The following is a 17,313-nucleotide window of genomic DNA, read 5'->3' as shown; positions in this document are numbered from 1 at the left end:
AACATCCATTCACCTGAATAGCAGGCTAGTGATTGCTTTAGCCACTGATTCCTTCCGAACCACTCATTGTTAAATTTGCAAATTTCCAACTTGTTGTGTAATGTTTATGTCTAATGGCCAATGAGCACAGAAACCTTTTATCTATAATTAATATTCATTATTAATTTTCATATGACAAGGATTGTCGACTTGATTCATGATGAGGACTGCTTGTCTAGCTAAGATTTTAAAAGGGAAAGGGGATACCTAGTCAGTACAAGTACAACTGAAATGTGTGTTCACATTTAACCCAACCCCTCTGAATCAGAGAGGTGCAGGGGGCTGCCTTAATCAACATCCACAGTGCCCCCGGGAACAGTGGGTTAACTGCCTTGCTCAGGGGCAGAACGACAGAGTTTTACCTTCTCAGCTCAGGGATTTGATCCAGCAACCTTTCTTTAATGGTCCAGCACTCTAACCAGTCCAATCAAAGCTACTGTAGATATAACATGATTTGATGTCATTTTATGTGTTGCAAATGACCTTGAGCCTTCTTGGATGGGAACTTCTAATGTAACTCTATGGCAGCACCCAAGGTGCTTAAATTTTCTAGCTCTACCTGTAGAGCTCACTGCAGTGACGTAGTGTCCCGGGAGTGACAGAACACATGAAAAAAAAACATGACCAACCCTTACGCTTCGTGTTTTCCAATGGCTGCCTCACCACCACAGAAAGCACTGAGCTAGGCTGAAACACCTGCATTTTAGAGCTGCCTTAATCAAGAAAGCAAAAAAGAGTCCAAGTTTGTATGCGGCTTTATTAACTCAATTATTTATATATATATATATATATATATATATATATATTGTTTGCAAACTGATATGTGACACGTATGCCAAAATAACATGCAAAACAGGCAACACATTATTATTTTATTTTTTTAGCGAAACAGGTGGGGCTCAAAACAGATGGGTCTCTGCCCTACCTGAGGGTCGCTACTGGTCAGCATGCAGTCAAAGCTATAACCACTTTTAGAGCTAACTAGTGCTCTCCAATCGTATGCTGATGACAACAGCAGATGGGAGTTGTAATCATAACATTGCTAAGTTAGCTAGCTAACACACATTTTGAGAAAACAAGTTATTTTAAGTGGTTAGGGAGACTGAGCTAGCAAACAATAACAAAAGTATAATTTCATATTAGAAAAATATTCCATCAACAGGCTGCATTTCAGGAGTCACAGTAGCAAGTACTCCTGGTTCAGTGTTCAATTATTTAGCCATTTAAACATGTATTTAAAAATAAAAAAAGGAACTTGCCAAAGGCCTCACTGGCTTTCATGCGATGTAAACGTGAGCTTGACCGAGGTGTCGGACTCGATCCATTGGAGCGCTGCGATTGGTTGCCCAACATTATGAAGCAGGGCATAGCGAAGGCTCGGGGTTAGAGGTTCCAAGGCCGTTCTATTCATTCTATTTCTTTGTATCTAACTGTGCCTTGCGTTCATAAAAAAGAGGTGTATCTTTTAAGAGAAAATGGAACACATCATATGCAATGGTAGGGGTGCACAGATCGACTGAGAATAAAACATACTCTCGAATCTCAAACACAATAATGTATCGTTAACAATCCATAGATATTAACACGAAAAAATGTAGGAATAAGAGTTAATCACTCTTAGATGATTTATATGCAAGATAACTCGGAGTATTCTCCTAGCACCCCCCTTCCATGGCGCAGGGATACAGACTGTACAGTCGCTTGTAGATTGCATTGAATGAGCTTGTTTGGCGTTTCCCTTGAAGCTTTGAGGCCATCCCCACACATTCCGTCTAACGGAAAGATACCGCAGCATCTTTTGTTTTCCTCCGCTGGGTATCAAGGTAAGTGTTTTACCTATGGTTTACCTGCTACGATTATATCTTCCGCACTGACTGACGTGGACATACATTCTTATGTCCAGTCGTTATTTTCCCAGAATTATCCACCAACGTAGGCTATACATCAACATGGCTGTTTGACTGATGTCGGGCTAGTCACTTACATTTTTACGACAAAAATATGATAAGGTCAGTCTGAGTGTAAATGTTAAACTGTGCGACGTCGTGTTTCAACAGCCATGCAATCACGAGCCAACGTTCGTACGTAGCCTACTCGGGTTGTTTTTAGGCTCACATTGCACCATACAGGTGGCTGTCATTTAGCTAAACTGGTGATCGAACGTTGCATCTTTGCGTTGTGCATCAGCCTGAAGCAGCAGGTCACAATGAAACGATGCTCCTAAACCTCAATGTCGCTCTTTGAGGTTTTAACATTTTGTCATGATGATGGTTCGGGTGGCTCGAGCGCTGGGGGGATTGCAGAGTCAGCATCGTTATTGTATGGGGTTATGAGATGTGACATAATTCGAGTAATTGCCACTAACAAGCAAGAACACTTGGACTTGCCAGTCCACTGGGAACATGGCAATGTTATGGCTCCTCTGAGATATTATTGTGGTGTTTGTCTGTTTTGTCTGTGTTTTTAGGCTGAGACACTGTGTCATCATAAGATAAGTGGGAAATTAAGAGCAAGTGTAAGTTTGCATTGATCATTCTTCAATGTAATATATTAGCATCAGGGCTGTAGCATGGGATGCATATAGTAACGGTTTGACATGTCTCATCTGTTAGTTCACCTGTCTGTATACCCACTCCTCACACTTCACAGTGAATAGCTGCTGGGACCCTTAAACTCTGTCTGAATCATTTGATCTAGAGAGCCTAGTACACAGCTACACACAACAGGTTTATGAATATTGAGATTGGAGTGTGTGTCTGTGTCAGTGTGTTGGTTGGGGTGGTAAAATGATTTGGGTAAGTGTCAGTGTGACTAGATTGTCATGACAAAACGAGTGAAAGGCATTCGGCTTGGATGACTTTAGCAGGAGCCCTTTATTTGAATGTTCCATCATACTGCCTGCATAAGTCATAAACATGACTTAGCTTGACAGAATAAGTAGCCTAATGACAGTATGTGAAGCATGATGCACTCATAACAGGTTTATAACAGAGACCAGCGAAGAGAAGCAAGTGGTCATAAACAGATGCATTTGGCCCAGGCCTTTTTAAGCTGGACACTGTTGTGATGCATATTGCATAACATCAATAGCTAACCATTTAGGCTAAAACCCTGACTGTGTGTGTAGTTTACCAACTCGAAGCAACACATTATGACAATGTCAACACATTCCATCCCTGATTTGTAATTAACCAATTTGAATTCCCCTGTTGATCACATTAAGATTAAACACTTCCCAGTCTCTCACCGATAAACTCTTCCCCTTTTTGGCTTGACCAAACACACACCCAGGCTGGCACAGTCAAGACAACAACAGCTGTTGATTCTAGTGTTTCTCACAAAAACGTGTTAGCTGTGAGGAATGCTGAACAGTGAAGAATACGGTTTGTTACGGTCATGACTGGCACGGACACCATGCCTTTGTTTGAGACAGAGAGAGAAAAGACTGCAGTGTTGTGTTCTGGGTCCAAAACTATATCTCTAACATATGGCCTCGAGATCAATGCCAGGTCAATGATGTTTGGGGTCACCGTGGTTAGATTATATTTATCCCACTATTCCCACAACAATGGATATGAAGTTGAGAGTAGAGGTCGACTGATTTAATTAGGGCCGATTACATTGCATTCCATGAGGAAACTGCGTGGCAGGCTGACCACCTGTTACACGAGTGCAGCGAGGAGCCAAGGTAAGTTGCTAGCTAGCATTAAACTTATCTTATGAAAAACAATCAATCTAAACATAATCACTAGTGAACTACACATGGTTGATGATATTACTAGGTTAACTATCTTGTCCTGCGTTGCATATAATCAATGCGGCACCTGTTAATTTATCATCGAATCACAGCCTACTTCGCCAAATGGGTCATTTAACAAAAGCACAATCGTTGCATGAATGTACCTAACTATAAACATCAATGCTTTTCTTACAATCAATAAACAGAAGTATATATTTTTTAAATCTGCATATTTGGTTAAAAGAAATTCATGTTAGCAGGCAATATTAACTAGGGAAATTGTGTCACTTCTCTTGCGTTCATTGCACGCAGAGTCAGGGTATATGCAACAGTTTGGGCCGCCTGGCTCGTTGCGAACTAATTTGCCAGAATTTTACATAATTATGACATAACATTGAAGGTTGTGCAATGTAACAGCAATATTTAGACTTAGGGTTGCCACCCGTTCGATAAAATACGGAATGGTTCCGTATTTCACTGAAAGAATAAACGTTTTTGACACTATTAATGACTAAAGGCTCGTATTTCTGTGTTTATTATATTATAGTTAATTCTATGATTTGATATTTGATAGAGCAGTCTGACTGAGCGGTGGTAGGCAGCAGCAGGCTAGTAAGGCATTCATTCAAACTTGACTCAGTTTGCCAGCAGCTCTTAGCAATGCTAACGTGCTGTTTATGACTTCAAGCCTATCAACTCCTGAGATTAGGCTGGCAATACTAAAGTGCCTATTAGAACATCCAATAGTTAAAGGTATATGAAATACAAATGGTATAGAGAGAAATAGTGGACGCGTCATAATTCCTATAATAATTACAACCAAAACTTCTTAACTGGGAATATTGAAGAACTGGGAATATTGAACCACCAGCTTTCATATGTTCTGAGCAAGGAACTTAAACATTAGCTTTTTTACATGGCACATATTGCACTTTTACTTTCTTTTCCAACACTGTGTTTTTGCATTATTTAAACCAAATGGAGCAAGTTTCATTATTTATTTGAGACCAAATAGATTTAATTTATGTATTATATATTAAGTTAAAATAAGTGTTCGTTCAGTATTGTTGTAATTGTCATTATTACAAATATATATTTATTTATTTTATCAAAATTGGCCGATTTTAATTGGAATGTGCTTTTTTTTGGTCCTCCAATCGGTATTGGCATTAAATCATACTCGGTCAACCTCTAGTTGGGAGTAGTAGGCTACTCTGTGTGCTGTGCTATAATACACTACATGTTTGTTGCCCCCCTGCAAAAGGATATAATTTAGGCAAGCCTACACTCTTTGCAATGGCCAGCAGCGAGGGCCAATGTCAAGATGAAAACACAATGTGCATGCTAACACAAATAATGTGCTTGCTGCCTCTCCATCCCATAAAAATGATTCAACATGACCACCATAATATCTGTCCGTTTACATGAAGAAAACAAAGCATGAATATGATAAACTAGCCTACAAATTTGCTTGCGCAGGAAAAAAATCAATAGGTCACTTGAAATATGTTCCGAAGCCTACACATTTAGGACATATTTAGATATGTAGCTTAACTATTTGCCTAAATACTCAACCCCATATTAGCCTGCCTAATTGTGAAAGACCAGTAGACTAAATCCCTGTCATGTGCGGTACTAGCTCAGGGATCAGGGGATGGTGGAGCCCTGGCTTTCTGAGGAATGCCATGAGGGTCAAAGCAGAGAGGCTCAGTAGAAATGGATGCTGTGAAGCAGGAACAGTTGAGTACACAGTCAGTCAGACAGACAGACAGAACATGAACAGAACAGTAGTCAGTATGCAGCTCTGCCTGAGAGAGCGCCAAGGGACAGGGAGGGAAAGAGGACGTGGGGGTGGGGATGCTCTGTGGCTGAGGTAAAGATACTTTTTGTTATGAATACTGACTAGGCTGTGCCCCCCCCGAGTCATTCTTTCGAGTGGTCGAAATTTTTAAACTCATAGGGTGTGTCTATATATGGAAAAATAGCCTATGTGTTTTAATAAAATCAACTACTGTAAATGTAAGCCACTGAGCTTGTCTGATGCTTTAAGCACACTGTGATTAAATAATTAAGACACACAAATGACTCAAGGGAGCCAGAGATCAAGATCGCCTAACTAAACAAACCAAAAAATTGTTCCCGAACCACCACCTGCTGCTGGCCTTCGCATATTCTGCCATTACTCTCCCAAAGTTGCCGGTAATAGGCTAAACCAGGGATCGGCAACCTTTTCCATTTGTAGTGCCAATTTATCTTACCATTTCTACCCGATCTGCGTGCCAGTTATGATTTTCTTATGCACATTTTCATAGAACATTTATTATATAATAAATTCTTGATCTCAATCATTGTCGTGGTTAATAACAATTATATCTAAATGAAAATGCTACAAATCTAAAAGCAACTTCAATTGCCATTGCCAACTATGTTAAAATAGCCTACATAAAGCCAACAAATAAAAACAATATCCTGATCAAAATAAATCACATTGGCTTTGCAAGGTAAGGGAAGACCCCCATGAAATGGACAAAAATGAATGGCATCTTATTGGCATTGGGCGAACCAAGTACACAATCGCAAATACCACTCAAATGGACGGCAGTTCATCAAAAACATATTGCAAGTGGAACATGGCAAATCCCAAAGGTGGCGAGCTCGCTCCACCTTCCATTTGCCATATATGATCATAGGTAGTCGGCTTCCGAACCCAAAAGTCAGTGAACCATGTCCAAATGGCATATATACTATTGAAAGTACCAAATCAGGATGTTATGTCCATTTGCCATATATGATCATAGGAAGTCGGTTTCCGAACCCAAAAATCAGTGAACCATGTCCAAATGGCATAGGAAATGTCCAAATGGCATATATAATGACCAAATGATATATATCACTATGTTAAGCCCTGAATCAACCTAGAAGGTCTATTTGTCATGTTTGATCATAGGAAGCAAGAATTTCTCATTGATGTTGATTCAGCATGTCCATTTCCTAATGGGAATTCATTATGGATATACATTGGCAATGGACACTGTCAACTTACAGAAGAGCATGTTCACACTGACAATATAGCATATGTGTAATGGACACTGTCCAATCGCTCATTGGTGTTGATTTCAGCCTGTCCATTTGGTGATGTTAAATCCCTCATTAAATACATTGGAAATGTACAATTTTACACTGTCCGTTTGCAATGTCTTACAATGGGCATTTACCATGATGAATTGGACATGCTCTAATATACTGCAGAAATGCCCAATTGACTGGCTCGTTGAACTCGGGATGGCCGAGCAGTGATAGTGGTTCCTCTCCATTGCTTGTTGATGTTGATTTAAACTTGTCCATTTGGTGATGGTAAATCCCTCATAAAATATATTGGAAATGTACACTGTCCATTTGCAATATAAAATGTACAATGCCAATATATTATACTGCCATCAGGCCAGCCAACAGTCAATAAGATATCATACTGACACCAAACTTATACATACTGACACCAAACTCACTTTGTCCAACTCTTTTAGAAGCAAACTATCACATATTTCAGAGTCGGCCCACAATTCATAGTGCATTCTGTTAAAACCATAAAAAACCATAAAAAACATACGTTCATTCGAGCTGTGAATCCAGGGTCCAGTTTTGACATTATGTGTATGCCTAGCTGAGGCGACCCCGAATCCCGAATTTTGTCTCGATACGTCATTCGTAGACCAACCAGCAACCTTAATTAGTGCTGAAAATTCACATTTTCCAGGCATTGCTACGGGGTCCCTGAAAGAGCTATTCTACAGAAACTTTAGGGTCCGTCTCTATGGGCCGAGGAGGTACACTTACACTGTAGGTTTATGTACTTTGACGTGAAGCTGTCAAATTAGCACTGTATTACCGTTTTCAACCTTTAATCCCAGAAAATGGACATTAACTCAAAGAGCATTTAGGCCTCAACGTCATCTTGTTTCTGGGCTAAAAGTACATTTGGTTAAACCTGTGCTCACCGAATTTCGTCTTCGAAGTCTTTTCAGTTTACGAGAAACTGCCATGTTCATTTGGTGATGTTTTGTCCATTTGCAATATACTGCCAGTCGCCACCTGGTGGAATTTTTCAGTACAGCAGAAAAATGTCCCAAAATGTTACAAAAATATAAATATAATAATAAACCAAATGACCTAGAGTTTTGATGACTTCCCGGAAGACCGGGCCCTGGGGGACGACCGAGAGGCGGTTGGTTAATTTAAAAAACACCCACGGATGTCTAGTAAGGGACCGTACATTTGTAATATGGAGATCCTCATCAAACATACGGGAAATGCCACTTGCGTCACTTAATGTATAAACTTGAAACATTGTATCAACTATCAACTTGGTCCAGCCTTAAGCTAACAAACTTGCAACATTGTATAAAATATTCTAGATCCTCAAGAGTTTCCCCTGCCAGTGAGCTCTGGACAGACACAGCGGGTAGGCTATTTGCGCACGGGATAAGAAGTAATCAGGTAGGCCTATTTTATGAAATTTCCACCGGATCAGAGCATGACGGGTTATCGAAAGGGAGCGAGCTGGAAAGATTTTTCAAATAGGCTACATTGAGGGAACTATTGTCATTCTCAATGGATGTAAAAACAGACTTTGTTTACTTGCTGTTTGAGGTGAAGAAAAAATTACTTTGAGATTCTCAGAAATACTGTCAGATCCCCAAATGGGCACATTTATACGCCTACATGTGCACTCAAGCCAGGTAGCCTAGGCCTACTTCTATGCGTAGTCAGGTGTGTGTCCTTTGTCAACATTGACAGGAGCGCTCCAAACCAAACACAATGAATGACCTCATAAATGGAATGAAATAAACCAAAACGTGTTTCTCACAAGTGTAGCCTAGTATGTGTTCTCTGCATACAACATGTCCACTCCAAAATGGAGAACAGTAAAATAATAGTAATATATTGAATGCATTAACAGAAATGACGGTATCCAAACAAACATTGTAGATTAGAAATGATGTGAATTAACGGTAAATGTACTATTGGTATGCCATCCCTGTGGCTTCCGCAATGGATTAGTCCACTGAGACATGTATCAATCAAGACATGTCCCATACGTGTTTTGGGTTATTTTCTGCAATTCTACACATTTTGCCACGGGGCAAAGGTAAATCTGCAGTTTTATAGCTAATCTCATGCTATTGTACACATTTTGCCATGAGGAAGTTTATCATTTTTAAAGCTAAAATATAAATGTATTTCCATGACAGAATTAAAATGCTATTTTGGACTGACCAATGTAGATAGTTTCAAAAAGTTACATATCAGGACATTTCGATTAGAAATCTTTTGGATATCGGAGCAACCTTGATGGAATCTTATTTGAGTCAGAAAGGATGTTCATATGATAAGGAAGATATGCAAAACCTTGCGGAGAGCCTATCCAACTGACAATCCCTTAGAAAAAAAATACACTTTTGGAACTTTTGGGACTTAAAACAAACTGATGTTGGCACAAGATGGAGGGAATGTTAGAACATAACTAACAAAATTACAGTTAAAGAAAATGTACGCTTGCTTAATGCAGTATAAACTAATGTATAGAATGTATTATACGAGAGACAAAATTCACAAATTCTACAGCACAACGGCATAGTCATGTCTTCAGTGTTGGCATCAAGACATGGCATTATGGGGGTGTAGTGAGAAACCCAATGTGCTGGACGATTCTCTTCTCATCTTGAAAAATGTCTGCTAAAAACGTGGACATCAATCAATCCGCAATCATTAACACAATGGAAAAATCTAAATATTTATTATTGAAACATCATGGGTGACCTAGAAAAACCAAATTGGTACAATTTAAGGCTATGTGGCAAACACTAATGCAGGCACTAGGGATGGGGGTGTGAGCATGCAGGTCTGGGCAGATGAGATGTAGTCATTGTTCGTATAAGTTTGTATCTGGAGTTTAAAAAAGGAAGAATATTAAAGAAACTATCAAATAAAGCTAAAATATAGGTTTATTGACTGATAAAGGCACAGGATTATGAGCTGTGCTGTTTGCTAAATGAACAAGTGAAGTAGGCAGTGACATAGAGCATATAGCCATAGAAGCACAGTGACATGCCTCAATGCGGTCATATTCATCGTTTATTGGGGGGGGGACTTTCAGTTATTTTGGGCCTCCCATAACATGAGTGAATTAAATTTCATTTAATCAGAATGTCATTCCAGTACACTGCTTGCTATGGATTCTATCTGATAGTGTTTGCATGTTTTGGTAAAGAGACTAATCATGTCAAGTGTTCCAAACGGGGACAAGTAGAGAGCATGCGAAAGATGAATTGGTCACACAGTGTGAAAATGCATCTTGATAGTGATGAGTGGGTCGTCATCCTCCAGGCCTGACCTTGTGCCTGCAGCGATGGGATCTAGGGCTGCAAGATATATCGAATTAATTAGATTAATTCAAATGTATGTTTTTTTGCGCAATATTCCAAATACCTATATTGCAAGGTACCTGTATCGTATTTTAATTTTTTAATGAGCATTTATGTCCGCTTGTTCCCATGTTGTCTTTTTGGTCTCGTCTTCTTTGCTCCTTCTGTGCTGTGTTCACCTTCCCATTTACACCAGAGATCTGTATATAATGACAAGATGCTCATCTCTCCGCCCTAACAATGGGAGTCGTTGTCCCAAAGGCGGCAAGGCAGGCGACAAGGTTAGGTCCAAAATAAGCCCATAAAAATGCATTGGGCTTAATTTGGACAGATTTTGGCGAGAGTGAAACCTTACCTCACCTCTTCCTCTGTTTACACACAGACATCAAGCCCCTCCCCCTGACACTCGCATAACAAAGATGAGAGATCACTTCTTCCTCTCTGACAAGCGGTTTCAACTCACTGTTTGCATTTGAGATTTGGTCCAACAGAATGGGTCATATGGACACCAACACATTGAGACATTATTTTACTGTAACAGAGGAGACGTTAACTTTTCTAACCATACCCTCAACTCCTCAAATTGAGCTCATAGTAGACACTACTAAAACAGGAGTATCAATGAACATTGATTCTGGAAAATTAATTCTCAGTTTGTCGCGCACGGCATTGGGGTACCACGTACCTCTTGTAGCATTTTAGCCAAAGACTGTTATACAAGCTGCTTAGTCAGTTTTTTATGCTTATTGCATATTTATAAAACACAAAGGATTTGGCAACTCATTCTGAGAAAGAAGGTAGGCCATTTGATTTCAACATCTGAACAAAATGGACAAGCTGGCCTGCTGTTCAAACAGTTGGAGAAGGACAGAAGGGTGTGTTCATAACAATTCAACTGTTCTGCCTTGTTAACTAGCAAATAGATCGAAGTTGGCAAAACTTGAAATATAAAGATTAACTGGCTACGTCCTAGCAGGTGGGCTTGTGCTTGAGAGATTGTTTGAGACCTGTGGTCATTTTCTATAATGCCTGCTACAAGATGTGAATGGTTGCATGGTTCTGGTTACATTTGTAACAAAAAGGGCATTTACATAGGCAGAGTTTTGGTTGTGGAAGGCTTATATTTAGCCAAGGTATAATTGAAGAAGCCCTGAATTCATTAGATTATTGTTGACTGTTTGAAAAGCAGTGTATTTGACCTTTAATTGTACAACAAAGCTTATTTAGAGAGAACATAAAATCTAGATATACAGTCGTGGTCAAAAGTTTTGAGTGACACAAATATTAATTTTCACAAAGTTTGCTGCTTCAGTGTCTTTAGATATTTTTGTCATTTGTTACTATGGAATACTGAATTATAATTACAAGCATTTCACAAGTGTCAAAGGCTTTTATTGACAATTACATGAAGTTGATGCAGAGAGTCAATATTTGCAGTGTTGACCCTTCTTTTTCAAGACCTCTGAAATCCGCCCTGGCATGCTGTCAATTAACTCTGGGCCACTGATGTCAGCCCATTCTTGCATAATCAATGCTTGGAGTTTGTCAGAATTTGTGGGTTTTTGTTTGTCCACCCGCCTCTTGAGGATTGACCACACATTCTCATTGGGATTAACGTCTGGGGAGTTTCCTGGCCATGGACCCAAAATATTGATGTTTTGTTCCCCGGGCCACTTAGTTATTACTTTTGCCTTATGGTAAGGTGCTCCATCATGCTGGAAAAGGCATTGTTCGTCACCATACTGTTCCTGGGTGGTTGGGAGAAGATGCTCCCGGAGGATGTGTTGGTACCATTCTTGATTCATGGCTGTATTCTTAGGCAAAATTGTGAGTGAGCCCACTCCCTTGGCTGAGAAGCAACCCCACACATGAATGGTCTCAGGATGCTTTACTGTTGGTACGATACAGGACTGATGGTAGCGCTCATCTTGATGCCCCAAACAATCGGAAAGGGGATTCATCAGAGAAAATGACTTTACCCCAGTCCTCAGCAGTCCAATCCCTGTACCTTTTGCAGAATATCAGTCTGTCCCTCATGTTTTTCCTGGAGAGAAGTGGCTTCTTTGCAGGCCTTCTTGACACCAGGCCATCCTCCAAAAGTCTTTGCCTCACTGTGCATGCAGATGCATTCACACCTGCCTGCTTCCATTCCTGAGCAAGCTCTGTACTGGTGGTGCCCTGATCCCGCAGCTGAATCAACTTTAGGAGACGGTCCTGGTGCTTGCTGGACTTTCTTTGGCTCAATGAAGCCTTCTTCACAACAATTGAACCGCTCTCCTTGAAGTTCTTGATGATCCCATAATTGGTTGATTTAGGTGCAATATTACTGGCAGCAATATCCTTGTCTGTGAAGCCCTTTTTGTGCAAGCAATGATGATGGCATGTGTTTCCTTGCAGGTAACCATGGTTGGCAGAGGAAGAACAATGATTCCAAGCACCACCCTCCTTTGAAGCTTCCAGTCTGTTATTCAAACTCAATCAGCATGACAGAGTGATCTCCAGCCTTGTCCTCGTCAACACTCACACCTGTGTTAACGAGAGAATCACTGACATGATGTCAGCTGGTCCTTTTGTGGCAGGGTTGAAATGCAGTGGAAATGTTTTTGGGGGAATTCAGTTAATTTGCATGGCAAAGAGGGACTTTGAAATTAATTGCAATTAATCTGATCACTCTTCATAACATTCTGGAGTATATGCAAATTATCATCATGAGGCAGCAGACTTTGTGAAAATTCATATTTGTGTCATTCTCAAAACTTTTGGCCACGACTGTACAGTTGAAGTCAAAAGTTTACATACACCTTAGCCAAATACATTTTAACTCAGTTTTTCACAATTCCTGACATTTAATCCTAGTAAATATTCCCTGTTTTAGGTCAGTTAGGATCACCACTTTATTTTAAGAATGTGAAATGTCAGAATAATAGTAGAGAGAATGATTTATTTCAGCTTTTATTTCTTTCATCACATTCCTAGTGGGTCAGACGTTTACATACACTCAATTTGTATTTGGTAGCATTGCCTTTAAATAGTTTAACTTGGGTCAAATGTTTCAGGTAGCCTTCCACAATAAGATGGGTGAATTTTGGCCCATTCCTCCTGACAGAGCTGGTGTAACTGAGTCAGGTTTGTAGGCCTCCTTGCTCGCACACGCTTTTTCAGTTCTGCCCACAACTTTTCAATAGTATTGTGGTCAGGGCTTTGTGATGGCCACTCCAATACCTTGACTTTGTTGTCCTTAAGCGATTTTGCCACAACTTTGGAAGTATGCTTGGGGTCATTGTCCATTTGGAAGACCCATTTGTGACCAAGCTTTAACTTCCTGTCTGATGTCTTGCTTCAATATATCCACATCATTTTCCTCCCTCGTGATGCCATCTATTTCGTGAAGCGCAACAGTCCCTCCTGCAGCAAAGCACCCCCACAACATGATGCTGTCACCCCCATGCTTCACGGTTGGCAAGCCTCCCCCTTTTTCCTCCAAACATAACGATGGTCATTATGGCCAAACAGTTCTAGTTTTGTTCCATCCGACCAGAGGACATTTCTCCAAAAAGTACTATCTTTGTCCCCATGTGCAGTTGCAAACCGTAGTCTGGCTTTTTTATGGCGGTTTTGGAGCAGTGGCTTCTTCCTTGCTGAATGGCCTTTCAGGTTATGTCGATATATGACTCGTTTTACTGGGGGTATAGATACTTTTGTACCTGTTTCCTCCAGCATCTTCACAAGGTACTTTGCTGTTGTTAGTGTGTGTAAACTTCTGACCCACTGGAATTGTGACACAGTGAATTATAAGTGAAATAATCTGTCTGTAAACAATTGTTGGAAAAATTACTTGTGTCATGCACAAAGTAGATGTCCAAACCGACTTGCCAAAACTATAGTTTGTCAATAAGAAAGTGTATGTAAACCTCCAACTTGTACTGTATATCGTGAATCACCCATAAGTTTGAAAAAAATCAAGATATTATTTTTTGTTCATATAACCCAGCCCTAGATGGATTATCCAGTAGGTTAGCCAGGGCGAGTTTCTTTCTCAAACGTGGATACATCTCCCTGCTCTGTCTTCATTCTAGCGATATGCGAAGTGGAGGTGAGTCTGATTCACACGATGGAGTGGGATTTTGATGACATTTAGTTTGCTTGAAGTGATCTTTAGAAGTGAAGCTCTCAGCTGCTGCAAATGCCTGACCTGGAACAATCTGCAAATCACACGAGAATCTTTACATCATATTACTCTGAGAATCAGCAGACTACTAAAGCAGAGAGTATGAGTATTGTGTAAAATACCAGCATTCCAACAAGGGGCTGAGTGGACCTGTGTTTATCAACCTTTTCTGTGCCAGGGACTGGCAAACTGTGGTTCACAACCTTGTACCTGAGATTAAAACTAGTTCTTGAGAGCTGATGAAATAGTGTCATCTCCCTATCTGACAGAGCAGGAAGCAACATCACAAGGACCGGCGCTGGTCAACGGACCAGAGGGTTGAGAACTTTTGTAAGCCTACTTTCCCACCTTTTTTAACTTATTTTTTTCCAAAGTTCATGTTCTTCCTCAGGAGAGAGGGGCAGGTCTTTTGGGATGTTGATGTTTTATGTTCAACATTCTGTCTTATTGCTTGGCGTCCTGCTGAGTAGTAAGATCTGCACCAGCTGTGAAAGGTTGCGTTTCTGCTGTTTTTTTGTTGTTGAAAGAGACAACGTGAACAGAGACAGCCAGGCCTTTTATCTAGGGCTGGGAATTGCCAGGGACCTCGCAAAATGATATTAGCATGATATTTAGGTGCCTATTACGATTACGATTCTCACCATTCTGTATTTATTGCGATTCGATATTGCGATTTGATGTTCCAAACATATTGCTCACTATATGTCTACTGCAGAGGGACCAGAGAGCACAAGAAAATGAGTTTTGATCAGTCATGGGGGAAAAAAGCGCTGAAAACCTGTTGGCTCACTATTTAAAAAGATGGAGGATAAGCTATAGGATGACATACCAGAGTTTTGTCTCAGGTACAACTGACTAGCGCTAGCTAACGCTACCTAGCAAAATACAATATTATAATAATTGACATGGAGTCAAAGTATCAATATGTCATTCAAAATAATATTGCGATATGTCAAAATTGGTATTTCTCTCCATCACTACTTGTATCTCCCAGGGTAGGCCCCCCTCATCCTGCTTGTCTGATGTAAAATTGGGTGCGTCTTAATGGTCTATAAGAAGCTTCCTTTCCCCCTCACTCTCCTCTTCATCTGCACTAATCTGAAAAGATAGGCTAGGGGAATCATGAAAGGAAGACGCTGGATGCTTACTGGAAATGATCTTTCACCAGTCCAGAGCTTTCAGATCAGGACCAAATACCATAGTAGCCATCTGAAGTTTAGACTTGCCTGTGGTGATTTTGGTTATTATGAAGGAAAAAAAAATTGAACAAATTATTGTAGCACAATCACTTGCCACTCAATAAGGTTTAGGCCTAACAGATTATGCCTTTGGCTATATGAAATAGCAGAGGGAAATCTATGATGTACATGGTGGTCCATTCCATCTACTACTGATCTCAAGAGACACAAAGCAACTTATGGTGACTGGTAAGGAGGTTAGTCTGGGGTCCTCGGGAATACATATCACACATCAAAAAGCTAGTGGATTGCCTTGTTCGACAGCACCTGTACCACATGTCCTCTTTTCTATAATGCAGCCAGGTCCTTTCTTTGCCCCAGGGCTGGAGGTTGCCAGTGACATGCTGAGAGACCAGAAAGTCAGTCGTGACTAATCAGACGTGATGTGGTGGTCAACGAGACGCCCCCCACGTTTTGATGAGGACATTTGTTAAGACTTAATTATTTGGGCCTTACTTGTTGAGTGTGCAGCTGGCTATGTTTGTGTCATGAACATTTGGAGTCAAAGTGTGGTTGCCACTAGCAGTGGCATCAAATAGTCACGGTTCCTGGAAATGTGCACAATTACAGTCATAGCAGCATCTCTTAGAGCAGTTATGTTTAGTCAGTGTAACTACAGTGGGGGTCAATCCTGCTAACCAAAAAAAACTGTTTCTGTACTCAAACAATAGTGCACTCTTGTACACGAGTAGGCCTACATGGTACAGTGGCTGAGGTATGTTAGTTTGCAGTCTGAGGATCAGTAGATAAGAGACTGGGTCAGACAGCGTTCACTAGGACAGCTCCACTGATATGAGCCATGAGGGAGCAGACAAACGGGGAGAGAGGGCAGGGTAAAGTGCGAGGGAGAAGGGTGTGTGTAATAAAGCACGTCAGCTTTCAGCTGGACCCCCACTTCTCACCAATGGATTTAAAGTAGCAGTGGAGTTTTACTGAGACTGGTATAAAGCTGGCACTCGGAAGGGTTCAAGGGTGGAGGAGGAGAGAAATAACAGTCCAAACACTTTGGGGAGGGGGCATTCACTAGACGGTGGGGGCCTTGAAGGTTGACCAGAATCCTCTCTAACTATACTAATTACAATGGGCCTGGTGTGATGGCGGCTATCTGGCGGATGCTTAATGCATTAAAACAAGCTGTGATAAAAACCTTGCAGCTGCTGCTGTTGTTCGGGAATGTTCTCTGCTGGTTGTAAGTTAGTATGGTGACTGTTATCTCAGACCTGAGTAAATGTACTGTTTACAGTGCATGATAATGGCTAGGTTGAATAGTACCACAGTTATAGTTCATGTGGCTATCATCTCAGCTAGCCTGATTTTATGTCTGGGCCATGTTTGAGTTAGCTGGGCTACTTCTGAGATTGCGGTGGCGATAACGTGTATATTGGATCATTTGAATGCTCTGGCATGTTAAGCGACGTGATAATGTGGCCATGTGGTGTCAAGTTAGGGTTGTAGTATTGCGGCTATTGGTTGTGATGGCATAGGTTATGTCTGTGTCATGTTGTGTATGTCGTATCATATCAGAGATGATAAACCATGTGGTTCGAGCCCAGAATGCTGATTTTTTTTGTTTTTCTTCTGAAAGATGTGGTATATCAGACCGTATACCCAAACAAAGGACTTTTCACTGCTATGCGTTGTTGTGTCTAAAAACGACCCGTAGCTGTGGTATATTGGCCATATACCACACCTCCTCTGGCCTTATTG

General features: G+C 40.7%; 1 protein-coding gene across 2 annotated transcripts in view; it reads left to right on the top strand.

Annotated features, from left to right (window-relative positions):
* Nucleotides 1-1,713: 1,713 nt before the first annotated feature.
* The window catches only part of LOC112260381 (protein FAM110B-like), a 51,548-nt gene continuing 35,948 nt past the window's right edge, over nucleotides 1,714-17,313 (top strand). For both annotated transcript variants that reach the window (XM_042328666.1, XM_042328664.1), the window contains exon 1: nucleotides 1,714-1,862. The gene's annotated coding sequence lies outside the window, so the exon portion shown is untranslated. The remainder of the gene's footprint in view (nucleotides 1,863-17,313) is intronic.

The sequence above is a fragment of the Oncorhynchus tshawytscha genome, linkage group LG10, assembly GCF_018296145.1.
Source record: "Oncorhynchus tshawytscha isolate Ot180627B linkage group LG10, Otsh_v2.0, whole genome shotgun sequence".
NCBI lineage: Eukaryota > Metazoa > Chordata > Actinopteri > Salmoniformes > Salmonidae > Oncorhynchus > Oncorhynchus tshawytscha.
Note: the sequence above shows the minus strand (reverse complement) of the source record. Positions and strands in the feature narration are given on the sequence as shown.